Here is a 27,489-nt window from a genome sequence, read left to right as displayed (position 1 = left end):
GAAGAATTGAATCTACCAGTGTGGACCCAGCACCATACTGACCCTACATGTGGTCTTTATCATGCCTGACAACATGTGGTATTTGGCCCTTGTGTAGGGCCAAAATAAACACTCCATTAACTGCATACTGGTATTGAGTGTCTGCCATGTCATATTAATCCTCGTCTATTTGTTGCTGGCTGTGGGACCATGGAGCAGATGTACACGCGTACCTGAGGAGGAAATATTAGTGCTTTTTTTACTTTTTTTTTTTTATAATTTTAAAACGTCATGCAATTTTCATAAAAAATAATGGATCTAGTAATATTTTTTCACCAAATCTGTCCAGACATACCACTTTATAAGCCTGTTATGCAACAGTAAGACTACAAATAAACATTTTGTGTAAAAATGTTGTCAGGTCCATTCTCTTGGATGCCACTGTGATCCAACCTACGTTTTATGCAGTAATACTGGATCTTGGTTGCACTAAGTCTTAAAAGGTACCTGCCATGTATATAAATAACATATGATCTTTTTAAAGGGCCTTAAAATTGTATATATATACATTGTACTGTCAGAGTTGCTAGCCAATGTATCAATTGGGAGAAAAAAAACTTTGCAAAAATAGTTCTTTCTCCCACCTGTCAGTCAATTCTTTATACCAAAGAATTACCTGACCAGGGAAAAGCAGAAAGACCTCTGACAGGTGGTCATTCTGCTCTCTCTTCTGCTAGCACTGGCTAGGGAGAATAGAAACTGACGTCACTCCATACAGATGCTGGCAACAATACCAAGGTGTCAGCAGGACGCATTGGGAGGAGTGAAGGGTGGACTGGACATGGTGACACAAGCCTGGAGGTTAGATGAGCATGTGTTAAAATTTTACATTGAATACGTCATGCATCTCTGTGATATATGATGTATCCAATATATTTGTAGCCGATTTACAGTCCGTTAAAAACTGATGGCAGGTTCACATTAAATCATTAATATGACATCTAATTTATAGCATCCTATTAGTCAGTATATCATAAATCTATAGAGTTTAAATGTCCGAATCTAACTTCTCCATATATAATGCTAATAAAAGAACAATTACAAGTAAACCTCAAAAAGAAAACAAGAGAATGATAGTTTAACCTATTTAATACATTCCATTCTGGTTGAAATGCAGCTAATGTCTAAATTACTGTAAAATGCCACAACCTCACAAAAGGCAGACACCATGAAATGACTACGAAGAACCAAACTCTGAGACTGACTTATAGACTGAGGCTTTTGCTCTACGGATTTACTGCAGCCAGCACGTAGAATTTAATTCCACTTATTACAAAATTGCTAAGGGAATGCAAAATATTGTAAGGAGATTAGTCTTGTCAGACCTTTTAAGAAAGATTATCACAGAAGCTGAATGCGCAGGTTTGAAGTATATTTTCTCATCATGCAAACAGAAAATTACTTCTAGCTCTGAATAAACTGATAATATTACCCAAGGCACTGACATTTCTCGATCTTTGGTTATATTTTTATTTTATATTTCTCTGTTGTGCACATAATGTCCTGCGCCTTTTTTTTCATTCCACAATGTCTGGTGATGCCAATGCCATAAAAAATATGTTTTAAAAAATTAAATAAAAAAAAAAAAAAAACAAGATTAAAATGTGTTTTTCGGGAGAAACTTCTCCATGGTTACAGCTTTAAATAGGGAATAAAATCACAACCCTGTGACACAATGCTGTTTCCTAAGGGTTTTTGGCTGTAAAAACTTGTTCATATTGTATTCTCGCATACACAAGTTGATGTTTTTTTTTTTTTATTTCCTCTCTCAAATGTTGCCTATAATGGCCATTCATTCCTTGCTGACACGCAACTAAATGAATTAGACAAGAAGATAATCAAACCCATGGCCTTTATAGAATTCCGTGCTTTGTATTTATTTCTAGAAAACCAGCCCACGAGAATATTTGCTGTTCTGTATTTGAGTTTAATTCCTAATTAACTAGTGAACGTCTCTGTGCCTGACTGTTCCTCATAGCAATACAGAATATGTAGGCACGCAGGCAATTAGATTTGTGTGTCTTTGGCAGTTCACAAAGTGTACCTTTTATTGAGTTCAGTGCAGGTGCAATTCATTATTTTAATAGTCCCTTGAGGTCTTAAATATTGGATTTTAAACTTCTTATTTCTGTGGGATAAATGTAACAAGCGGAAAGGTGAACTCTGTGGAGCAAGGGTTGGAAGAGTGATGACTATGTGTGATATGTCTGGCAGCAGTATTCATAATGGATTGGGGTGAGGGCAAATGGGTGACGGGATGGCCAATTAGGCAAGAAATGATGAATGTGAGAATTTAGAGATTTTCATTTTGATTTTTGGAGGCATCCGCGGTTTAAACGATGAAGAAGATTGACAGTGAGAAGCGTCTTGAGCTTCATGACAATTTGGAGTACAAATTAAATACCTCTGTCTTTCAGATACAGATTCTTGTGTTAGAAGTTGAAGAATATTATTAACTCAGTATAGAGATTTTGGAATTAATATTTTATACTTAAATTGTGATACTAGCCAACAAAAGGAGGACGAGAACTAAACTCTGTATTACTACAGCAAATGTCAGTAATGGAAATAATGCCAGTCCTGAGGCTTTCCAGTAGTTCATTAAAATGTTGGAAGATGGGGGGCGGAGCTTGACAGCCATGCCGAGAGGTCGCGGCAGACATTAGCTACCAGCATCTGCTACCTCTCAGGGTCCAAAATCTGCGGCAGTGATGCATCTGCGACCTCCGGCCGATCGCGGCCTATTGCACGGACCCGGCAGGGGAAGCGGACAATCTCTCCTTCCGGGGCTGCACAGGTCCCCCTGTTGCTCCTCGAGCCCGGCACCCCCCTCCTCCGGACCAGTGGGGGTTATCCTGGTCCCCACCAAGCACAACATACTCACCACCTTGCTGTTCCTGTGGGACTATCGAGAAGCTGGTTCTTTTACTATTTTGTTTTCCACTGTTCCTACTTATAGGTGAACGTTGTCCTACACAATCTTTATACTTTCACATTAAGTTACACAGCTCTTGTTGGTCTTACTATCTAACGTTTCTCTCTTATGTAGCCAGATGATTTAACTTGAGCATAACTCTCTCATCTCACTCTAGTCTGACTCACACAATTTTTCATGTTACATATTAAAAAAGTGCAGTATTTCCTGACATTTTATGATGCCTTTGAAACTAAACTTGCTTGTATTAAAATGTCATTATTAGCTTGTTTGACAAACTACGCACAAGTAAAATAAGGAATTATAAAAAAAAAAAAAATAATAATAATTTTGGAAGACCTTCTTTTGGAAGTCTTTTTGATTAAGCAGTGATAGGGTTATTGTTTGCCTTCATAGTCATGCACCTTCCAAATATCTCAGATCTTGTTAGGCTATACTGAATTAAGAAAACGTAAATTAGTGGCCATCACAAAATTATAAAACCACAGCAACTTTATCATATTACATTTCATCAATGGCTTCCTCCAAATATGGACAATGGTGCTACCCACCAAATCCAAAAACTCACTCACACTTATTTGTGAAAAAAGTCTCTTCATTCCCTGTTTTTTTTTGGGAATGCCGAATGTTATCTCCAATATTTCAGCAAGACAAAAGCATTGTGCTTGGTTGAACAAGCACGTCTTATGCAGATCTGTGTATACACAGCCACAGCTGGCTAGCTAGCAATTAGTTAATCAATGAAGCATGCGTACCAACTATGCCTCTCTTCTCTCACATGTCAGTTAACAACCCCCCCATCAACCCTAACATCCTGGATTTGTTGGGGAGAGTGTTGGGCAGTACAAATTAGCATTCACACCAAAGGCTGTAAAGTCTTCATTAATAAGAGAGTAGGTACTGAGTCAGTTGGAACATATAGATTTTTCACATTGCTTGGGTCGTAATGTAATAGTGATACATAATCATAGTTAGTGACTGCGTACATAATGAACAATTATTTTAATGTGTATTGTTTAAAAATTAACAATAAAACTTATTTTGTTACATTGATTGCATAATTACTTCACCAAGCATGTCTTAGCCAGGTCCTCCGATGGTCATAATGAGGGTCATAGGCGTGCGCACGGGGTGTGCCGGGTGTGCCTGGGCACACCCTAATCCCCGCGGCACGCGCTATCTGCCTCCCTCCGTGGGCCGGTGAGGGAGATCAAAGATCTTCCTCACAGACCCACAGCAGCATGGAGGGAGGCAGGAGAGGACCCGGGGAGCTCTTGCCAGCAGCTCCGCATGGTTCCTCTTGCGAGGTCGGAGCGTTGCCGCGGTTACCACAGCAACACTCAGATCTCGCGAGAGTGAACTCTAGCCCACTGCGGGGCTAGAGTTCACTCACCACTGGACTACCAGGCATGGCAGCAGCACGGTCCCCCCTCCCTACAAAAGGTAAAAGGAAAGGGGGGTATTAACTAAACGCCCCCCCCCATCCGCCCCACACATTACACACAAACAGCACACACACACATACATCACCCTTACACACTGTGGCGAAACCAGCTTCGCCACTGTGAACTGGAGAGGCCTGGCTGCTAGCCTCCTGCCCTGCGACTACGGCCCATGGACATATTGCTATATAAACACTATATTTGGGCATGTAATAATTTATATTGCTGCTACTGGCCCTTTAAAATCAGCTATGGACATATTGGGACTTTTGGGACTAATGTCCCTTTAAGACTTTGTAACATATCACAGTAATACTGTCTTAAATATTATGTAGGTATTTATGTGTTCAGTTAAACTGGGGATATGTAGAAATGTGTGTTTTATGTGTTAAATGTATCAGTATGTAAGTTTATGTCTTTTACTGTCTTTTTGCAACCATGTGGTTAATGGAGTCTGACTCTAGTCCTAGATAATTGGATTACTTCTCCAATTATCTCCAGGGCAGAAGGGAGGAAGCCGGGATGCATTGTGGGGGATGTTTTACTTCTGTTTGAGCCAGATTGTGCCATGCTGCAAGCCAGGGCCCAAAAGATACTTTTAGTAACTTTTAAACCCCTGGTCGGATTCATGCCATTTTTTAATATGTTGTTCCCCTGAATGGATTGATTGTGGATATGTATTTTTATGTGAATGTGATGTATGGTTTTAAAGTTATGAAAGTTGTGTAAAAGTATATTTTACTCTGTATGCATAATGGGATTATGTGTCACACTAAGGGGAGGGGATGTGTGGGAGGTAACACCTATGTCATTGGTTCTTTTATGCCTCCCCCTGGGTGTGGCCTGTATGTGTGAGTTGGAAATAAAAGCCAGACTGGGTGTCCCAGTCTAGAGTTCTTGCTTAACCCTCAAAGCGATGTGTCGTCTCGGTCTTTGGGGGAATGGGATTGTATGCTGACTGCCAAGAGTGTAAGCCGATGTCTGCTTTTCTTGTTCAGCTGTTCCAGTGTTCGTGTGGTTCCAGTCGGGAGAATGGTGTTTGCAGTAGCTGTCTGTGCATCTGGAAAGGGGATTATCGCCTAAACTGGGTTTTATCCTCTTGTAAGTGAAACGGTCCGTTACAATTGGTGGCAAGCGGTGGGATCGTTCCTACAACCAGAGGGACAGCTACAGACAACACCATTTCTGGATTACAAATTGAGGGCAACGCTAGTATCCGTACAGCGACCCTATCTACAAAGGAAATCAGGAAAATGGAAGGAGACAGAGTCGCAGCTGCTGCAGCACCTCCGAGGGAGAAGGAGGAATCCGAGTTTGCCAGGGAATATAGGAGCAGGATGGCTCTATTCTCACCAGCCCGAGCGGAGCGGATGGCAGACCGGGTCTACAACGATGTACAGGCGTACCTCATGCTGCGAACGACGCAGAGGAACTAACAAGCTGCGGGATTGTTCCCACAGCCAGAAGGACAGCTACAGAACACCAATTCCTTGGAGTTACAAATTGAGGGCAACGTTAGCATTCGTGCAGCGCCCCTGGCAGCAGAGGTATCCAGCGACTTGGAGCAGACAAGTATGGAAGGCTCTGACGCTGAAGATGATTTTATGGCCAAGGTGAGGCAGCAAGTGGCCCAGTATGGGGGTTATATATCCATGGACACATTCCAGGGGATCTGGAACCAGGTCATGGCTGAGCAAAACTCAAAGATGGACGAAGAGTATGATGAGCAGGAAGGGTGGTACAGCAGCAGAGTAGAGGCTGCATCCGAGGAGGTTAGCCGCCCCCCCTCGAGGCGGCAGGAAGAACCCGAAGTAGGGGTCCTCATAGATTGGTCCTGTGAGGAACCACAACAGGCAGGTGGAGATGGGACCGAGGTCTCTCTACCGGCCCTACAGGGATGCTGGGCAGTCGGCCCAGATCCCCAGCGGCAGTGTGTCACCCAGGGAGCTGATGGTGTCGTCCATCCTCCCCAGCGGCAGAGTAAGTCCCAGGGAGCTAAAGGTGTTGTCCTTCCTCCCCAGCGGCAGTGTGTGTCCCAGGGAGATGAAGGTGTCGTCCTTCCTCCCCAGCGGCAGGCTGAGTTACAGGGGGCAGAGGTTGTTGTTCCTGCCCCCCAGCAGAAAAGTGATATGCCAGGAAGGCAGTGTGAAGTAAAGGGAGAGGAGAGCAGCGTCCTCCCTCCCCAGCGGCAGTGTGTGTCTCCGGGAGCTGATGGTGTCGTCCATCCTCCCCAGCGGCAGGCTGAGTTACAGGGGGCAGAGGTTGTTGTTCCTGCCCCCCAGCAACAAAGTGATGTGCCAGGAAGGCAGTGTAAGGTGAAGGGAGAGGAGAGCAGCGTCCTCCCTCCCCAGCGGCAGTGTGTACCTCAGGGAGCAGAAGGTGCAATCCTTCCTCCCCAGCGGCAGTGTGTACCCCAGGGAGCTGATGGTGTCGTCCTTCCTCCCCAGCGGCAGTGTGTACCCCAGGGAGCAGAAGGTGCCATCCTTTCTCCCCAGCGGCAGTTTGCCATCCAGAGAGAGGAACTTGTTACACCCTCTCTCCCACGGCAACCTAACCCACCAAGGGGAGATGTTAAGCCCCACAACTGTGCAGATGGGACCGTAGTCTCTGCACTTACAGCACAAGGGATAGGGCCGGTCGGTCCTGTTCCCCAGCCTCAGTGTGATGGATCCAAAGGGGAGACAGTCGGTCTCCCCCTCCGGCAGTCGAGCTGTGCACCTAAAGGGGAGACAGCCAGTCTCCAGCAACCAGGCGCCCACCAGACTACTCCCGTGGTAGTGCTGGCAACAGGACAGAGTACCGCTGGTCTCTGCCCCCTCAGCAACCCACCAAGGCAGCCTACCCGTCTCCCACCCAGCAGTGGTGAAACACCAGAACTTGGACAAAATCCTTCCTCACCCAGATGTAGTAACCGGTTAGTGTGGGTGGGCTGCTCTGTTATTTCTGTTTCGTGGGTGGGTTGCTGGACTAACCAGGGCACTGACCGGCAGAAAGTCAGGTACCCTGTTAGTCTAATTGGCAAAGGGGAGAAATGTGGCGAAACCAGCTTCGCCACTGTGAACTGGAGAGGCCTGGCTGCTAGCCTCCTGCCCTGCGACTACGGCCCATGGACATATTGCTATATAAACACTATATTTGGGCATGTAATAATTTATATTGCTGCTACTGGCCCTTTAAAATCAGCTATGGACATATTGGGACTTTTGGGACTAATGTCCCTTTAAGACTTTGTAACATATCACAGTAATACTGTCTTAAATATTATGTAGGTATTTATGTGTTCAGTTAAACTGGGGATATGTAGAAATGTGTGTTTTATGTGTTAAATGTATCAGTATGTAAGTTTATGTCTTTTACTGTCTTTTTGCAACCATGTGGTTAATGGAGTCTGACTCTAGTCCTAGATAATTGGATTACTTCTCCAATTATCTCCAGGGCAGAAGGGAGGAAGCCGGGATGCATTGTGGGGGATGTTTTACTTCTGTTTGAGCCAGATTGTGCCATGCTGCAAGCCAGGGCCCAAAAGATACTTTTAGTAACTTTTAAACCCCTGGTCGGATTCATGCCATTTTTTAATATGTTGTTCCCCTGAATGGATTGATTGTGGATATGTATTTTTATGTGAATGTGATGTATGGTTTTAAAGTTATGAAAGTTGTGTAAAAGTATATTTTACTCTGTATGCATAATGGGATTATGTGTCACACTAAGGGGAGGGGATGTGTGGGAGGTAACACCTATGTCATTGGTTCTTTTATGCCTCCCCCTGGGTGTGGCCTGTATGTGTGAGTTGGAAATAAAAGCCAGACTGGGTGTCCCAGTCTAGAGTTCTTGCTTAACCCTCAAAGCGATGTGTCGTCTCGGTCTTTGGGGGAATGGGATTGTATGCTGACTGCCAAGAGTGTAAGCCGATGTCTGCTTTTCTTGTTCAGCTGTTCCAGTGTTCGTGTGGTTCCAGTCGGGAGAATGGTGTTTGCAGTAGCTGTCTGTGCATCTGGAAAGGGGATTATCGCCTAAACTGGGTTTTATCCTCTTGTAAGTGAAACGGTCCGTTACAATTGGTGGCAAGCGGTGGGATCGTTCCTACAACCAGAGGGACAGCTACAGACAACACCATTTCTGGATTACAAATTGAGGGCAACGCTAGTATCCGTACAGCGACCCTATCTACAAAGGAAATCAGGAAAATGGAAGGAGACAGAGTCGCAGCTGCTGCAGCACCTCCGAGGGAGAAGGAGGAATCCGAGTTTGCCAGGGAATATAGGAGCAGGATGGCTCTATTCTCACCAGCCCGAGCGGAGCGGATGGCAGACCGGGTCTACAACGATGTACAGGCGTACCTCATGCTGCGAACGACGCAGAGGAACCAACAAGCTGCGGGATTGTTCCCACAGCCAGAAGGACAGCTACAGAACACCAATTCCTTGGAGTTACAAATTGAGGGCAACGTTAGCATTCGTGCAGCGCCCCTGGCAGCAGAGGTATCCAGCGACTTGGAGCAGACAAGTATGGAAGGCTCTGACGCTGAAGATGATTTTATGGCCAAGGTGAGGCAGCAAGTGGCCCAGTATGGGGGTTATATATCCATGGACACATTCCAGGGGATCTGGAACCAGGTCATGGCTGAGCAAAACTCAAAGATGGACGAAGAGTATGATGAGCAGGAAGGGTGGTACAGCAGCAGAGTAGAGGCTGCATCCGAGGAGGTTAGCCGCCCCCCCTCGAGGCGGCAGGAAGAACCCGAAGTAGGGGTCCTCATAGATTGGTCCTGTGAGGAACCACAACAGGCAGGTGGAGATGGGACCGAGGTCTCTCTACCGGCCCTACAGGGATGCTGGGCAGTCGGCCCAGATCCCCAGCGGCAGTGTGTCACCCAGGGAGCTGATGGTGTCGTCCATCCTCCCCAGCGGCAGAGTAAGTCCCAGGGAGCTAAAGGTGTTGTCCTTCCTCCCCAGCGGCAGTGTGTGTCCCAGGGAGATGAAGGTGTCGTCCTTCCTCCCCAGCGGCAGGCTGAGTTACAGGGGGAAGAGGTTGTTGTTCCTGCCCCCCAGCAGAAAAGTGATATGCCAGGAAGGCAGTGTGAAGTAAAGGGAGAGGAGAGCAGCGTCCTCCCTCCCCAGCGGCAGTGTGTGTCTCCGGGAGCTGATGGTGTCGTCCATCCTCCCCAGCGGCAGGCTGAGTTACAGGGGGCAGAGGTTGTTGTTCCTGCCCCCCAGCAACAAAGTGATGTGCCAGGAAGGCAGTGTAAGGTGAAGGGAGAGGAGAGCAGCGTCCTCCCTCCCCAGCGGCAGTGTGTACCTCAGGGAGCAGAAGGTGCAATCCTTCCTCCCCAGCGGCAGTGTGTACCCCAGGGAGCTGATGGTGTCGTCCTTCCTCCCCAGCGGCAGTGTGTACCCCAGGGAGCAGAAGGTGCCATCCTTTCTCCCCAGCGGCAGTTTGCCATCCAGAGAGAGGAACTTGTTACACCCTCTCTCCCACGGCAACCTAACCCACCAAGGGGAGATGTTAAGCCCCACAACTGTGCAGATGGGACCGTAGTCTCTGCACTTACAGCACAAGGGATAGGGCCGGTCGGTCCTGTTCCCCAGCCTCAGTGTGATGGATCCAAAGGGGAGACAGTCGGTCTCCCCCTCCGGCAGTCGAGCTGTGCACCTAAAGGGGAGACAGCCAGTCTCCAGCAACCAGGCGCCCACCAGACTACTCCCGTGGTAGTGCTGGCAACAGGACAGAGTACCGCTGGTCTCTGCCCCCTCAGCAACCCACCAAGGCAGCCTACCCGTCTCCCACCCAGCAGTGGTGAAACACCAGAACTTGGACAAAATCCTTCCTCACCCAGATGTAGTAACCGGTTAGTGTGGGTGGGCTGCTCTGTTATTTCTGTTTCGTGGGTGGGTTGCTGGACTAACCAGGGCACTGACCGGCAGAAAGTCAGGTACCCTGTTAGTCTAATTGGCAAAGGGGAGAAATGTGGCGAAACCAGCTTCGCCACTGTGAACTGGAGAGGCCTGGCTGCTAGCCTCCTGCCCTGCGACTACGGCCCATGGACATATTGCTATATAAACACTATATTTGGGCATGTAATAATTTATATTGCTGCTACTGGCCCTTTAAAATCAGCTATGGACATATTGGGACTTTTGGGACTAATGTCCCTTTAAGACTTTGTAACATATCACAGTAATACTGTCTTAAATATTATGTAGGTATTTATGTGTTCAGTTAAACTGGGGATATGTAGAAATGTGTGTTTTATGTGTTAAATGTATCAGTATGTAAGTTTATGTCTTTTACTGTCTTTTTGCAACCATGTGGTTAATGGAGTCTGACTCTAGTCCTAGATAATTGGATTACTTCTCCAATTATCTCCAGGGCAGAAGGGAGGAAGCCGGGATGCATTGTGGGGGATGTTTTACTTCTGTTTGAGCCAGATTGTGCCATGCTGCAAGCCAGGGCCCAAAAGATACTTTTAGTAACTTTTAAACCCCTGGTCGGATTCATGCCATTTTTTAATATGTTGTTCCCCTGAATGGATTGATTGTGGATATGTATTTTTATGTGAATGTGATGTATGGTTTTAAAGTTATGAAAGTTGTGTAAAAGTATATTTTACTCTGTATGCATAATGGGATTATGTGTCACACTAAGGGGAGGGGATGTGTGGGAGGTAACACCTATGTCATTGGTTCTTTTATGCCTCCCCCTGGGTGTGGCCTGTATGTGTGAGTTGGAAATAAAAGCCAGACTGGGTGTCCCAGTCTAGAGTTCTTGCTTAACCCTCAAAGCGATGTGTCGTCTCGGTCTTTGGGGGAATGGGATTGTATGCTGACTGCCAAGAGTGTAAGCCGATGTCTGCTTTTCTTGTTCAGCTGTTCCAGTGTTCGTGTGGTTCCAGTCGGGAGAATGGTGTTTGCAGTAGCTGTCTGTGCATCTGGAAAGGGGATTATCGCCTAAACTGGGTTTTATCCTCTTGTAAGTGAAACGGTCCGTTACACACACTAACAGCTTTACACACACACACTAACAGCACCCTCACACACACAGCACCCTTACACACAGACACACACACACACTAACAGCACCCTTACACACACAGCACCCTCACACACACACTAACAGCACCCATACATATACACAGCACCCTTACATATACACACACACCCACAGTAACATCACCTACTCACAAACAGCACCCTGACACACATATAGCGCCCTCACACACACAGCGCCCTCACACACACAGCGCCTGCACACACACACAGCGCCCTCACACACACAGTGCCTGCACACACACACAGTGCCTGCACACACACAGCACCTTCACACACATACAGTGCCTACACACACACACAGCGCCCATACACACACAGCGCCCACACACACAGCACCCTTACACACACAGCGCCTGCACACACACACAGCACCCTTACACACACAGCGCCTGCACACACACACAGTGCCTTCACACACACAGCGCCTTCACACACACACACCTACACACGGCACACACACACACACACACACACAGCAGTATGTGTGTGTGTGTATTTATGTACATATATATATATATATATATATATATATACGCAGCGTGTGTGTTTGTGCTTTAGGGTGCACACCCTTATACAATAGGCTGCGCACGCCTATGATGAGGGTGACATCATTTTCTCAACTTCCTGCTTTTACTTGTGGTTTAGTGACTTTGTGTTACCCACACCTCTGACTGGGTTTGTGACACTGACATCAAAAGTCTGAATCATGAAATCTCCCAAAATAAGTATGGGCCAGTGAGGATAAATAATAAAGTCAGATAAAGTAATCACTATTAAACTGGAAGGTTGGTCCAGTAGAATGATAAATGACTGGCACTTACAGAGAAATTTTGATTTGTGAAGAAAGGGATGAATACTCTTCAAATGTGTAGAGTGAAACTGATTAATCAAAGGGAACATTGTGAAATGTTTTGTAAGAGGAAAAGTAGGTCTTCCCATCTAGGACTGAAGAGTATGGAAAACAGCAGGTAAGACAGTGTCAGAAGACGAAAGCATTTAAAAATAAATGTATTGCGCTTAATACATTTTTACAGACAGGGATGGTTGGGGACTGATTGGTAGAAGTGGGTAAAACAGCATTAAAAAGGGTTGAGATTTACAATGGAAATGTATTGTGACTATATTAAGAAAGCAAGTTCAGTTATATACAGCAGATCTTTTAGAATTTTTTCAAAACGATTGACCTGCTAGCACAAATGGAAGAAAATGCTAAGTTTTTAATTAAATATGTTTTATTAAAATAATTCCTTTTGTAGATTTTCATTCACAGTACTTTTTGTGACAATTGTCCAGAGTTAGTTATTAAAACAGTTCTGTAGAATAAAAAGTCTGTAGAGTCACCCAGAGTGACCCTGTTTAGAAAGTAATTAAGCAAGAAATATTGTTTAACCCCTTAAGGACCAAACTTCTGGAATAAAAGGGAATCATGACGTGTCAGGCACGTCATGTTTCCTTAAGGGGTTAAATTGGTACACTGAGGAAAGGGTTACATGCCGTCTCGTTAAAGGACCACTATAGGCACCCAGACCACTTCAGCTCAATGAAGTGGTCTGGGTGCCAGGTCCCCCCGGTTTTAACACTGCAGCTGAAAACATAGTAGTTTCAGAGAAACGGCTATGTTTTTATTGAGGGTTAATCCAGCATCTAGTGGCTGTCTCCCTGACAACCACTAGAGGCACTTCCGCGATTCTCAGTGTGAAAATCACACTAAGGTGACGCTGACGTCCTTAGGAAAGCATTGAGTAATGCTTTCCCATGGGCTGTTTGAATGTGCCGCGGATGCGCATTTGGAGCTGATGTCAGCAGGGGGAGGAGAGGTCACCAGCGCCGATGGAGCCCGGTTTGTTTTCCTAACACTATAGTGCTCCTTTAATCTGTTCTACTTTAGCCCATTTGGACCCCCTTTGAATGCTTTCTGATTGGCTGTGCTATTTGTGCCCTGTTGTTAGCTAAGTGCTTTGTATGTTTGTCATACCTGCTATCATTGTATTACGGGTCTCCTGCTCAAACGGCAAATACTAATTCACAGACCCAATTAGTTTTTTCAAAGCTCTCTGAAAAGCAAGTTTCAAACAATAATATAGATAGCATTTATGTAGTAGTTTTCTCTTTCATATAAGTGGACAAATTACATTGTTCTGGTTTCAGGGACTTGCAATGCAAGACATCCATTAACACGAATGAACGCAACAGTAATTGGTCATTTTCTGGTTAGACATGTACCAGATATAAGTAACTAGTTGTTTATTCACACATTTTTATTATTATTTGAAATGTGCCTGGATAACACATGCACTTAAAGGACCACTATAGGCACCCAGACCACTTCAGCTTAATGAAGTGGTCTGGGTGCCTGGTCCTTCTAGGATTAACCCTTTTTTCTATAAACATAGCAGTTTCAGAGAAACTGCTATGTTTATATTAGGGTTAATCCAGCCTCTAGTGGCTGTCTCATTGACAGCCGCTAGAGGGCTTCCGCGCTTCTCACTGTGATTTTCACAGTGAGAAGACGCCAGCGTCCATAGGAAAGCATTGTAAATGCTTTCCTATGAGACTGGATGAATGTGCGCACACGGCTCTTGCCGCGCATGTGCATTCAGCCGAGGAGGAGGAGAGCTCCCCGCCCAGCGCTGGAGGAAGAGGTAAGTTTAACCCCTTCCATCCCCTAGAGCCCGGTGGGAGGGGGACCCTGAGGGTAGGGGTACCCTCAGGGCACTATAGTGCCAGGAAAACGAGTATGTTTTCCTGGCACTATAGTGGTCCTTTAACAATAGATAAACGGAACTAACTAATAAATTATGACAAATGTAAGAGAGTGGGAACAAGAGATAAAATGGACCTCAAATAAATGAGCTTGCAATCTAAATCAACAAGCTAACTGTGGAAAAAGTAAGCTTCCATGTCCGTCATGATGTCAGTGTGTAGAGGGTTGCAAAATATGCACAAAAACAAACAAACCACAGTTGACAGAACCGCTTTAAAGTAGGGATCAGATTTGATTCCTATCAATGACTATTGTTAGTCTTAAGATTGTGAAATCCAGTGGGAAATAAATCATTGGTTTCCGTATAGGAAACTAATTATGATAAAATGTAGTATTAACTAATCATTCTTCTACTTAAAGGGAAACTACAGTGCCAGGAAAACAAATTATTCAATGCTTTCCTATGGGCATTCCGGTTACGCTGGAAGTCCTCATGCATAGCGTCAGGACGTCCAGCATCGTTTAGGGGACCAAAAGTCGCCTTCAAACCCGGAAGCCCCTCTAGTGGATGTCTACCAGGAGGAGTTAACCCTCGCAAGTAACCTAAGGGTTAAAGGGAAACTCCAGTGCCAGGAAAACAATATGTTTTCCTGGCACTGGAGGTACCCTCTCCCTCCCACCCCCCAATCTCCGGTTACTGAAGGGGTGAAAACCCCTTCAGTCACTTACCTGAGGCAGCGACGATGTCCCTCGTCGCTGCCTCCTCCTCCGCGCAGCTCCTCTTTCGGATTCCGTCGGCCGGTGGGCAAGACTGATCCCGCCCGAGGAGACCTAATGCGCATGCGTGGCAATGCCGCGCATGCGCATTAGGTCTCCCCATAGGAAAGCATTGAAAAGAATTTCAATGCTTTCCTATGGGGAAATGAGCGACGCTGGAGGTCCTCACACAGCGTGAGGACGTCCAGCGACGCTCTAGCAAGGAAAATCCTTGCTAGAAATCAGGAAGTGACCTCTAGTGGCTGTCTAGTAGACAGCCACTAGAGGTGGAGTTAACCCTGCAATGTAATTATTGCAGTTTATAAAAAACTGCAATAATTACAGTTGCAGAGTTAGGAGTAGTGGGAGTTGGCACCCAGACCACTCTAATGGGCAGAAGTGGTCTGGGTGCCTGGAGTGTCCATTTAAGGGTGATGGGAGTTTGCACCCAGACTACTTCAATGATCTGAAGTGGTCTGGGTGCCTACAGTTTCCCTTTAACTATTGTAGTCTTGAGAACCCAGAGTAAGGGCAACCACATGTCTGACATCTTATTCAACTAAAATTGCTAAAGTGTTTAAGTGTGTAATTTGTGCAGTATCTAACCATATGGTAATACGAAGTGACATGTCTAAGAGGATAATTTCCCTATGCCATATGATATTTAAAAGCTATACACATGCTTGGGAAACCAGTGGATTGTGTCATCTTTAATATTTAATCGGGATGGCATATGTTAGTAGCTGTAGAAACAAGACTATATGGGCTGTTCCAATGTTTACTTGGTGCAAGCTCTAGAATCCTTCAGCATTATATTTCTCTCGAACACGGGACTCTTAGAAAAGATGCTCTAATTTTACAAGTCATTAAGCCAGCAATATCCCAATATTTTCCAGTTATCTGGAACATACTTTATCTTTTTGCCATATACTCAATGTTTTAAAATATTACTAGTATTTACTGTGAACGGGAGCTTCTACACCCTCCCCACCACCCAATCAATTTGGCACCATTTGTTTTTTAATAAAACTTGTTAAATAAAAAAAGGATTTAATTCCAAATCATAATTTTGTGATAGCAATAATTATACAATAGGTTGCTTTTTATGGACATTTCTATGTATAATATTGCAATCTTTCAGTTTTGGAAGATTAAAATGAATCTCGAAAATAAAATGGAGAAATTATAAAATCATAAAAACTATGGATCTACAGAGTGGATCTACAAATATAACAGGTAAGAATGTGCTATAATAAAGTGACTCAAGTGTAGCAAACCACCAACACAATTGTGTATTCACATCAGATGCGCAGGATTTATTAACGCAGTCCGTGTATCAAGGAGACATGTCACTCTGTGAGAGCTGTGCTGTCATTTTGTATGTAAGCTGTAATAAAGTGACTCTCAATAAAAAGAATAGTGCTATGGAATCATTGTCTTTAGATAAAGCACCTTTCAGAAGCATGTATTTTTTTTATTCATTTAACGTTCTTATTTTGTTTTTAAGACATTATAAAAAAAAAAAAAAAAAGAAAGTATAAACCCTAATCAACATTAATGGGACACTCAAAACCACAAAAGCACTTTAGCTTGTTCAAAAACTTTGTGTGAAGTGTGTTTCCTATGTTTTCATTTTGGAAAAAGTGCAGATTTCAGTAGCAATTGACACTTTTAAATTATACTGGTTACACCCCCGGGATTTCAAGCCGGTCCTTTTACTTCCTGGTTTGGTTAGCTCAGTGAAGCTAAACTCAAGAGGTGGCAATTACTCAGAGCACATGCCTTACAAAGACTTCTCATTGAGCTGTATTGGGAAGTCTGTGATTGGCCAGCCAGTCTGGGCGGGGTTAGAAGGGGAGAGCTTGAAAAGGCTACAGACAAGAGAACTGTAGTTTTTGCAAACTGTTTTTAGATTTACAACAATGGAAAAAAATGCATAATTAAATGCTTGCATGTGGTCATTTGGGGTATATCAACTAAAGAGTGATTTTTTATTTAATTTGTATTTGGGAAGTGGAGTGTCTCTTTAACCCCTTAAGGACACATGACATGTGTGACATGTCATGATTCCCTTTTATTCCAGAAGTTTGGTCCTTAAGGGGTTAAGAAGACATAGTATATAATATATTTCCTTTTTTCCACTTCTACTTCCAAGATCTCTTTTTATCACACATTGCTTTGGTGCTCACTATTTTTGGTTGACCTTATGTTTATTGATACAGTGGACCATAATATATGATCTCCACATGCTGATCTCTTTCTTCAACCTAACATTATTATGCATTTAAAGGGACTCTAAAGGCACTCAGACCATTTCAGCTCAATGAAGTGGTCTGGGTGCTAGGTCCCCCTAGTTTTAACCCTGCAGCTGAAAAAACTGCTCTAAAACTGCTATGTTTAAACTGCAGTGTTAATACAGCCTCTAGTGGCTGTCTCCCTGACAGCCACTAGAGGTCTCTTCCGCAAATTACACCGAGTAAATCGCACTTATTTGATGCTGGATATCTTCACGAAGTCCAGCCCGGCGCTGGATTAAGGTAAGCAAATAAATGGTTAATTAACATAAATGGTGACCAGGGCTCTATAGCGTTAGGAATACATATAACGCTATAATGTTCCTTTAAGTAAGCGGTCTGGGTACCATTTCACTGTCTTTAACTCTGGAACTGTAAATATTACCGTTGTGCTTGAGTGTCCGGCAGCTATAATCAAGTTAAATATAGTTATAGATAATATATGATATTATAGATGACTGTTCTAGTGAGCATTTGGTTGACAGTGCAGTGGTTTGCCGTGCATGCACACTCGCCTCCCAATGATTCCTCATGGAGAAGCATTGGATTAGCTGGGATCATTGAGAATGATGGTCTCAGAAAGAAGCAGAGCGGCAGCAGGAGACCAGCTCATTGTAAGATTTAAGGTAAGTAAATCTTACCATAGGGGAGGGGCACCTAAATAGGGACGCTAACTTAGGTAGGGGAATACTATAGTGATAGGAATATATGTTTCTATTCCTAATGCTATAGTGTTTCTTTAATGTAGCTCAAATTATGAGTCATATACTGCCAGACAGGCATAAAGGTTACTTGCCATTGCAAGCCTGGAGAGCAAGGGTGAATTTCTACTGGCCAGCACTACATTTTCAATGGCTAGTGAGCCAGTGGAAATTTTGAGCCTCGTGCCTATGTTTTTTTCAGTGGGTTTTTTTCCCCATAGAATACTATAGTACTATGTACTCACCAGATAATAGTATCAGCAATGGAGAAACTCTGGAACAACTCTATCCTGGACAAGTATATTAAACTATTCATTTGGAAATGCAAGAAAATCTGATCAGCCGAGTACAGAAATAAAGGCGCTTTATATGTTTCTTCATTGTATTCAGTAAACAACATGTATGTGTTCTCATTGAAAGCATATGGCGCTACCTCTCTTCTATTTCTAATACATCTTCTTTAAACGGTGTTCCAGATGTTTATATGTTCATTGTGTGCTCTTACTGTATTTAACAATATGCACAAAACGTAACATTTTTCCTGTAAAATGTTTATGTGGGACATAAGGCATGCCCTGAATAAATTAAGATGCACGCTGCAATCTTTAATTTTAGGCTTACAACTGAACAGCAGGTTGTCACAGCGAATCAATATTCGACACACAGTGATCTTAATTTTAGAACACACATAGCAGGGGATTACCCCAGGGGGCTTTTCTGCCATTTCAAACAAATATATTGTAACTGCTAATACCCAAGTGAGGTTTGTTCTTAACATTGAATCTTTTCCATCTATTAACCATGAGGACTTGACTTGCAGATTTTCAGCTCTCTTTCAGATCACATTAAAATCTCGAGGTCTAACGCCGCCCTGCATTGTTCTTAAACCCGGGGATGGCGTTAAATCTGATAAATAATGGGTTAACGTGAAAACTTTTTCTGGCACAATATATTGCTCGGTAGTCGCTGCTTTGAGTGGTTCATTTTATAGCGGCTGTGACCTTTTAGAGCTCTGTTATAAATACACAAGTGGGGATGTGCACTGTAAAAGTGAAAACTGTCAGATTGCTTAAACGTTCTTTTTCAGGGGGAAACCAGGTTGTTTTTTGTTGTTGTTTGTTTTGGATTTTATTATATTTTTATGTGATGTCTTTCACATGAAGCACTAAGATTTTGTTTATTTTTAAGTATATCTAGGTTCTGTTAGGTGTACAAGATCTGATACCTTTATCCATAAACATTAACTCTTAGTAGAGACCTCTTCTGTCTGCATCTGAGAAATGCAGAGGTATTACGGTCACTTACTGTCACTTTAGGTCTAGATGCACAACACACAATTTAAGTGTTTCCATGAATATTCGGTGATCTGCATGTATAGGTAGGGCTGGGCATAAAAGAGAACTATCTCCAGGTCACAATGACTTTGGCAACAAGTCTTGAGAGAAGATTAAACAGCAACGGTTCCCATGGTGAAAACAAAACTTTCAGGAATCTTTACCAGAATTGGCCTTTTTTACCTGCCCACCGTGCATGAATGACCTCTGTTAAATTAAAGGAGCAATATATTGCCAGGAAAACACTCATTTTCCTGGCACTATAGGGTTATTAGGACTTACCTAAATCCAGCGCTGGTGACTCCTCCTCCCCCTGCCGATGTCCGCTCCGAATGCGCATGCACGGCCAGAGCCACGTGCGCATTCAAACCGCCCATAGGAAAGCATTAAAGGCTCCCTCCTCTAGCTCAGAAAGGGTTAAAAAAAAGAACCTTTATTTATTCACCTGATTCCAGCACTGATGTCCCTAGGTGCTGGGTCGGTGCCCTGCTTCCTCCGATGTTAACCAACAGGGGATCTAATGCACATGTTTGGCGAGCGCCACAAGCACATTAGGCCCTCTCCATAGAAAAGCATTGACTCAATGCTTTCCTAAGGGGATATCACTGATGCTGGATGTCCTTATGCAGAGCGTGAGGACGTCCAGTGTCATTCAGACGACCCAGAGTCCGGTAAGCTCCCGGATGCACCCCTAGTGGCTATTTGGTAGACAGCCACTAAAGGCAGTCTTAGTACTGCAATGTAAACATGTTTCAAACTGCAAGAATAAGGGGAACAGGGACATTGCACCCAGACCACTTCAATGAGATGAAGTGGTCTGGGTGGCTATAGTGTCCCTCTAATGAAAAGCATGGAATGTCCAATTCATGTAAATGGATCTTAATCTAGCTGTTTTGGTGCATAGATCTGTCCCTTTTTAATTAAAACATTGTGATTTACATAAAACGTGTACGTGAGTGTGTATGCTGTGCCATCTCTGTGCTGTTCTTCTAACTTTCAGAGTGCACGTGTCAGCACTTCTCTAGGTTACAAATGTAAAAATGAAGGCTACAAACATTCCTTCTGGTTACAGAATTACTTATGCATTATTGCAAATGAGTTGTGCCACAAAGGAATTCATAATGAAAACATCATAGGGAATTTAAGTGCTTTCTCTAACACTTGAGCGTGCTCCATTAATCTGAGGGCAGAAAGAATTGAGTCATTATGTTCCCAAATGACAGAATGTATCGAATGGACAGCTCCTTGCAAACCTGATGGCTTTTTGTTTTCTTTAAGTCTTGGTTTTTTTTTTTTTCTTGCTTAGGGTCAACTCTCCTATCACAGAATCCATACCACTTAATTGAAGTCGTTGAGTAATGTCTTAATGCAAAACTTAATCTTCATTTACTTAGGCAGCAGACCATAGCTAAGCAGCACAAATGATTAAAATATACATACGAAATGGGTTGATTCCATATGCAAGAGTTGCATTTTAAGTAGATATAAAGCTGTCACGGTGTAATATGTTACTTCAGCTTTAATACGTATTCAGTGGTTGCAATGCAAGTTTAGTAAATGTATATTTCTTTTTTAATTATTTAGTTTTATCTTTAGTGTTGAGAGGCAAGAGTCATTTTAGAAAAAAAACTTTTTTGGCACCTTTTTAACACTGAAGAAGTTAAATAAGTTGTGACCTGCAGGCAAAATATAGTTTGATAAAAAAAAATAAACTGACAACTAACTTCAACCTCACCTGTAACCACTTGGACGTTTATTCATGTTGAAGTCCCATTTCAAAGCCATTTCGAAAAAAGAAAAATCTGCGTAATTAGACTTTTTATTGCAGCAATAAACGTGGTAATTAAGAATGTCATATCTTTTTTTTTTTTTTTTACAATGACATAAACACTATAGTAAACTTGTTCTGCTGTAACAGTGAATGTGGAGCATCTTTTGCACTGCTTAAAGGAATACTGCAAGCACCATAAACACTAGAGTGCATTGTAGTGATTATGGTGCCAGGAGTGTCCTGGTACCCCTCATTGTAAGTAGTCAAAAAGTCTTGGTTGGACTTGGTCTGCGATGCTTCCTGCCTTCCCTACCTGCTCAACCAAAACGGTTTGACTACTTACAATGGTGGATGTCAGGAACTCCTTACTACTGTGAACTATAGTGGTTATGGTGTGGTAGAAGCTACAGGATGTTTAAGTAAAGTCTAAAACGACTGTGCAACTATCTTGGACCAGGGCGCATGTGTGGAATGTCAGGAACGCCCACTATTAGATAACATGTGTAAGAGATAAGTTTTAGTTTAATAATTGGATGTAACCATAGTAATGTAGGTGTATTCTCTGTATACGTATGGAATACGTCATTTACAGTATGTGTTCCTTGTTTGGAAACTGGCCAGTGCAACATGTTATGATAAAGGTGCTGTGACTCTGCAGATGTAAAATAATAAATAACCTTTGTTCTTCAACGACCTGTGTCTGTAGTGTTTGGAGTGTCCTTGTTTCATCTCTGACCCGAGTAAGACAAATAACAAGGCACCTATGATATGGACTCTCCAAACACCGCATGCATCTATTGGCACATCATGCAATAAAAAATTCACACATTTAAAAAAAAAAAAAAAAAAATGTAAAAAAATTGTCATGATTTATACATGCATTGCGTAAACCACTTGCACTTTTGCGCCACCATTTTTTCTCTCAAATGCAGAAGATTTATTAATTGATTTATTTATTTTGCAAAGCTAGGTGTATATGGCTAGACTACTTATTGACATTATCAATAATAGCTATAAGATGCAGGAAAAATGTGCTCTGCAATCGATTCTATTACATTTTTTTTTACCTTTGTTGTCCATGATGATTAGCAACCAGAATGTACAAAAGGCAATCTCTGATGGGTTTAAGTTTATTTTTCAGCCTATTCTTTTTTTTTTTTTTTTTTTTTTATTACTTTTTTTTTCTTGGTGCAGGGAGTAACAAAACGTTTGTCAATGCCACAACAGCAAATTCAAAACATATAGACACAGTAGTTGTACATTTGTGACATAAGAATATTGGCACATTAAAATGTTATTTATTGCTAAAAAGAAAAAGTTTCAAGAAATATATTTTCCATTGTACAAAATGTGTCTTAACTTTGTGTTTTTGGCTTAAGTTCTAAAACCAAGGTGATCCTTTTAGCAATTAAATCAGGGGAAGTGTAACTTTTTTTTTTTATAAATAAATAATCTTAGAAGCACAAGATGCATATGTTTTTTTTTTTTGTTTTTTGTTTTTTAATTCCCCCGACAATTGCCTGTCTGTGATTTGTGTTCCTTAGAAAACCTGAAATAAAATCTCATGGGATCAAGTTCTTTTTTGCAAATAAGGGGTTGAGTTGATCTTTTATCCTATCATTTATAGCAAAAAATGAGTATACCTCTTGCAGCTTAAACAGTTTAATAACGAATACAATTCTGGTCACTAAAACACCAGTGTGTGAATGTAGAGCACCCAAATAATGTAGTGGAATGCTACCATAAAGGCTGTGCCAGAACTAATGTAATGAGGGACCTGGTGCCAGAAAAATGTCTGGACCCCCTGTAGCGCAAAGGTGGATGTACAACTCCTACTGTGCTATGCCAGCTGGGGATCTACCATTTGCCCATACTTGCAGAAATGTTTGCGTTTTTGAATGTAATCATTTTTTTGTATGGAGTTTGTGTTCGCATGCATGGGTGTATAGGTAGGTACTGTTGACAAATAAATGCAGTGGTATACTTCCAAGTAATGTTCATGTTTGAATGCAGGTGTGTGTATGTAGTGTTAGCTTGTAAATGCTGGTGTACTTTTGTGTATAGTGCTGGTGTTTGAATGAAAGGGTCTTTGTATGTGATTTTGACATTTTAATGCAGTGATGTTTTTGTAATGTTTGCATTTAAATTCTTAGGTGTGTCTGAATGTAGTGTTGGCTTTTAAATGCAGGTGTGCATATGTGTGTAATATTGGTGATTGAATAAAGGAGTGAGTGTGCGTTTTATTGCTGGGATGTATGCACATATACACTGACATACACTGATACATACATACATACACACACAGATACACACATATGTCATATTTTTTTAATATTTCTAGCCACACTCCAGTTAACATGCCTTTTATGTTTAAGAGGGTGGCTTTCTTGGGATCCTGCTGCTGCTGGCTGAGGCTGATAGGAGTGTTGGTCTGGAACAGCTCTCTCCACTTGTTATCTTACCCCATGCTGCATGTGCCACCACCTCCTCCCTCTCTCCCTCCCATGCGGTTCACTGTTAACGCGAAGGAAGTGACCTGCTGTCTCTTCCTCCCAGCCTGCTGATACTACAAGGGCCCGGTCGCACTTTTAAAAGGTCACAGCGCCAGTGGTGTATTTAGGATTTGTGCTGCCCTAAGCAGGACAGTGCTCAAGCACCACGCCCCCTCCCCCCCAAAGACATTTTTTTTAATTTTCCCCACCCCTTCCTGTCAAAGCCGCACTTTGACTGACAGACACTCACTCACTGACAGACGCATACACTCACTGACAGACGCATGCACTCACTGACAGACGCATACACTCATTGACAGACACACACACTCATATACACTGACAAACAATGACATACGCACACACTATTACTTGGACACACACTGACAGACGCATGCATTTACTGACAGATGCACGCACTCACTGACCGACACATACACACTCTCTGACCAACACACACACATTCACATTCACTTACAGACACACATACATACACACTTACAGACACACACATACACACTTACAGACACATACACATTCACTTACAGACACACACATACACACTTACAGACACATACACATTCACTTACAGACACACACATACACACTTACAGACACATACACATTCAATATTTTCTTATGGGGGAGTTTGAGTGTGTGCACCCGGTACTGAATAAGAATAAGGACAGGGACACATTAGCATTTGGGAATACAGATTGGTATTCCTAACGCTACAGTGTTTCTTTAAGCCCTAACAAACTGCTGTTTCAGGTTTCATATAAATAAGTAAATCATTTTGTGCATAATGTTGCATTTTCCTGCTTGTTCTGTTGCAATGCTCTTAGGTAATATTTGAAGCCCAATGATTTGGCAAATTAAAAAATCCAACTTGAGATAATTGGTTGCGATAAATTCTGGTAGCTGACATTTCCCAGCAAATGGAGCACAAGTAAACTTATTCTGGACTGTTCTGATTTATTGTCTCTCTGTATCACTTGCTTCACAGTGTAATGACAGCAACCGGCTAAGACAAAGCTAATTAACACCATCAAATTATGTGAACTACCCTGACTCACACATTTCGATTCCTCTGCCCTCCCCCCCCCAAAAAAAAGACCAAAAAAAAAAAGATTTCATGTTACTGTGCAGAAAAAGTAATTAGGCAAGCTGGAACAGTGAGCTCATCAAAAATGTACCAGAAAATTGTGTTGAATGGATCAGTAATTAATCGTATATGCTTTCCTTAATTGTGTCAAAGAAAACAAGTCTGGTGTGAATATCTCACATGCTAATAGAATAATTTTACAAATGAGCCTTATTCATAGATGCCAACTCTTAGAAAAAAAAGGGTCCTTTGCAACAACACTTTGCATGCAGTCTGTTAGCGTACATGTTTGGTAAGAGAGACTTGAGTTAGAATTTCTTCCGTCAGATTCAGAACATCGGGAGAGATTTATCAAAGTGTCGTAGCGTAATATGGATCTTTACTGGGGTTTTTTCTGATACGAATATCTACTACCTTTCCACTACTTATTCATTTTTAAAAAAAAACTTTTCTGTTTTCTTTTTTTGTTTATTTTGCATAATTTGTTCGTTTTTTTGCGTGCTATGTATTAATATCAATGCCCCGGAAAATTTCTCTCTGTTTTGGCATGATCTTAAACCTCTTTTATCTCAGCATAGAAAAGAAGGGGGGATGCTTGCAGAATATTCACATTGTATTCTTTAGTGGGATATAATTGTGGAGGCGCAAAAATCTGTCGGAATTTACAGTAAAGAATTGGGTGACTGTGATCTGTCGGAATTTACAGTAAAGAATTGGGTGACTGATCAGAATACTTTATCGAACTGGAACACTTTTTACTTAAATTGTTCAATCTCTGGCACTCTAGCAGATGTGGAACAAAATATCAATAAATATATTAAAATCAATGTAAATATTCATGTAATGTAGAAGATACCTAATGGGAAAGTATATAGTAGAATTTTTTTTTAAATTTTAATAATAATAGTGCTCCTCATATTTTTAGGGTTTGGGTTAGGGTATTTTGATATTCGTGCAGTACCGGTACATACTTGTCCTATACTTTCCAAGATTGATGGGGGTAGACCCTCTCTGTTTAATGATATGATGGAAGAGGATTTACGGATAGATAATAGCACTCTTTTGATCTTGCCAGGCCTTTTGCTGGTTTTGCAAAAGAAAAACTGACTTGATGAGATCAGCTGCAAATAATGTCCAAATCCTAGGTGTGCAACTAATCTAATCTCAAGCAGACATTTCCTCGTGCTACCTGAGCCTGGGGGTCCTGCTGTGTATAGTGTCAGTCACTCTGTGTAATAAAAACCATAAAATGATAAACAAAAAATATATTTATTAATAGCTCCATATGTTTCCCGAATTAGACTCTAATCTTAAATGTGACAGATCAGTTTTATGATATTTCAAGACCTTTGACACCAATCATTTAATTAGCCCTTGATTACATGAAATAAATTATCACTAATGTAGCTACAACTAACGTTGCCCGCGCTTTAGGCTTGACTGAGCATCATAGAAAATGCAATTTACAAACACGTAGGTTGTACAGGTTTGCCATTAGTGAATATATATGTAGTGTACATGTTGTGTTGTCCCATATGTTTTCCCAATGCCCTCTGACTGAAAGCCAACAATTAGCTATGGAGAGAAGTTGCCATTAGCCTTTTCACAGTTGGTAGGGACATCATTAAGGTGCAGCAATAAGAATTCTATAAAATTAAAACCATTTATAATACGAAATAAGCTCCGGAGCAATTCAAACTCATCTATTTGGCTCATTAGAAGCCCACCGAGCTTCCTTTACACCTAAAAGGTCACGTGCAAGAGTAAGGTGTTAATTGGCATACTAGATGACTTACTGCAACCTGCATGGAGTTACTGGCTAAGCAAGTCATTTTGGGATAATAATTGGGAATTTTTTTATTAATGTAATATCGTCTGTTTGTAGAGCCTGCAGTGAAAAGACAGTGTGTGTATCATCAGGAATGAGCTTTACCGTACTGTTAACCTGAAACATTTTTATTTCTTAATTAACAGAAAAAAAGTGCTGCATGTATATGGGATTGTGAAGGTGTGCATGTAGTTTTTACATTTGTTTTTGTTAACCCATTCCGAATGCAGGAAAATTCCCATACGTACTGCTGAGATGAAGATCACAAGACATAGTTCTATTTCAAAGCCTACCCTTATAAAATCTCTCTAAAAGGTTGTGCTTCTGCCACTTTCCCAGAACACCAAAACAAATATGCAAATAGGCATTGACATGCTTGGGAAGTTTTCACATTTTTCATCCCTTGTGTTTCTGTAGGCTACCTACCAAATTGCAGACTAATTTGCAAAATATCATGTTGTGCTAATAATTATCATGGATTTGAATCGATGCAGTGAAAAAATTCAGGTGGTTCTGGGGCTAAGCCTTGTGCTGACCCAATGGTTGATACTTTGAAGGTCGCAATCTCTCTGATCTGTTTCAAGGGATTAATCACAAAATATGGTTAAAGAAAAAAAGTTTTGTCCCTCAATCAGGCCTTTAGAAAGATGATTATTTATTCCAAAACATGTTTTGTGATTAACCCATTAACTACCAAGCATTTTTGCTTGAAAAAAAATATGAACATTTAAAACATGGGATGCATAACTAACACATACTATGAACCAGGCATTTTTTGTATAGATACCTGTTCTGACAAAGTGACAAATAAACATATGTAAATGTACAGGTTTGTTTTTATTCTACATCTATTCATTCTTTATAGATATATTGGGATATTGACAGTATCCATTATTTTGCAATATTTCACACAAGGTCTGAAATGTTTGCATATAAGCAAAAATAAAATACCCTGCATTTAGGTATTTTTAAGGAAATTGATGGTGCTATACATTGCATTTTATCATAATGCCCACATACAGTAAATACAGTTAAATAA

At 42.0% G+C, this 27,489-nt stretch overlaps 1 protein-coding gene across 1 annotated transcript in view; it reads left to right on the top strand.

Annotated features, from left to right (window-relative positions):
* LOC134609082 (uncharacterized) overlaps positions 1–27,489 on the top strand; it is a 414,098-nt gene that overhangs the window by 223,031 nt on the left and 163,578 nt on the right. The window lies entirely within an intron of this gene.

This window comes from Pelobates fuscus, chromosome 4 (assembly GCF_036172605.1).
Source record: "Pelobates fuscus isolate aPelFus1 chromosome 4, aPelFus1.pri, whole genome shotgun sequence".
In the NCBI taxonomy this organism is placed as follows: Eukaryota; Metazoa; Chordata; class Amphibia; order Anura; family Pelobatidae; genus Pelobates; species Pelobates fuscus.
This window is presented reverse-complemented; position numbering and strand designations above follow the sequence as displayed.